The sequence below is a fragment of the Babylonia areolata genome, chromosome 18, assembly GCF_041734735.1.
Source record: "Babylonia areolata isolate BAREFJ2019XMU chromosome 18, ASM4173473v1, whole genome shotgun sequence".
NCBI classification, from domain to species: Eukaryota; Metazoa; Mollusca; class Gastropoda; order Neogastropoda; family Buccinidae; genus Babylonia; species Babylonia areolata.
In genome coordinates this window covers 33,345,043-33,346,709 of record NC_134893.1, presented here as the reverse complement: position 1 = coordinate 33,346,709, position 1,667 = coordinate 33,345,043, and positions in this window count along the sequence as shown.

The following is a 1,667-nucleotide window of genomic DNA, read 5'->3' as shown; positions in this document are numbered from 1 at the left end:
CAGCAATTAGGCTTGTAATAAAATTCAACGGAGTAACTAGCAAACAGGTTGAAAAAACAAAAACAAACAAACAACAACAAAAAACAAACAAACAAAAAACAACAACAACAACAACAAAAAACCAACAACCTTAACGTACTGAATTGAACCAAACCCAAAAAATGATAGTACTAATAATGAGAAGTAGAAGAAGAATAATAAGCGAAAGAACACTGATTTCAAACAACGTATGAGTCATGAATAAATTGTTATGATATACGCCTATCCTCCCCTCTCGCAAAGCGTGTGTCCATTATCTGTGTCACTGTGTTATTCTTGATCGTGCTTTGAAACGTGCATGATCTGACTTAATTACTTGGGAAGAACACTTCGATCACCCCATATTATAATTATTCTGTTGTCATCCCCCCCCCCACACACACACACACACACACACACACACACACACACACACACACACACACACACACACACCGCCCCTACTCCTTCACCGTTCCCCTGACTTACGTTCACGCCTATTATTATGACTGACATCATGATCATGAGCTTGATTGCCATCATCATCAACAGGTCATCATCATCGTTTCTATTATTGTATTTCTGATACATATACAATATTGCTTTTCACACATACTGACAGACAAAGACATACAGACACATACACTCACAAACACAAAGCACACACTTCTGCACAGTGGCACAGACACAAACACACAGGACACCATATGTATTCACAACCTCACACCCACACCAACCCCCACCCCCCACACTCTCTCCGGCTCTTTCCATCATACTGTACACGGCATTGACACTGACACAATACAGACACACACACACAGACACCGGCAGACACACACACACACACACACTGACGCACACTACCCCCACCCCCAACCCCCCACACGCGCGCGCACACACACTGGCATACACTGACACACACACACACACACACACACACACACACACACACTGACACACACACACACACACACACACACACACACACACGACACACACACACACACACACACACACACATACACTGGCACACGCACACAATGCGGGGCGCGAAACTGAGAGCACACACACACACACACACACACACACACACACACACAACAGTGACACACACTGACACACACACACACACACACACACACACACTGGCACACACACACACACCAAGGCTAACAACGAACACATGGGTATACATCAGTTTACTGATAGTAATACTCTCTCTCTCTCTCTCTCTCTCTCTCTCTCTCTCTCTCTCTCTCTGTGTGTGTGTGTGTGTGTGTGTGTGTGTGTGTGTGTGTGTGTAAATATGCGTGCCAGTGCGAATGTGTCTGTGGTGTGTATGTGTTTCTCAGGGGTACGTGAAGATGGGGTCGGTGGAGATAGAGAGGATTACGGGGTAATCGTATTAAGTCCCCGATGAACGAAGGGAATAACCTTGAACCTTCACGACTTGAAAACAAAAGCCCGTGAAAGGGACAAACGCAATCACGTGGCATGACTTATTTTTAGACTCTCACCGCTGTGGGTGATTCGTCGCAACTTGATTGGTCGCCGGGATCAAGATCGAAAATACGGTGATCGCCGGAAGGGGGGTCCTGTCCGCTCCGGATGTTTGTAAACAGGAGCATTGTCAGGACTCAGTATAAAAA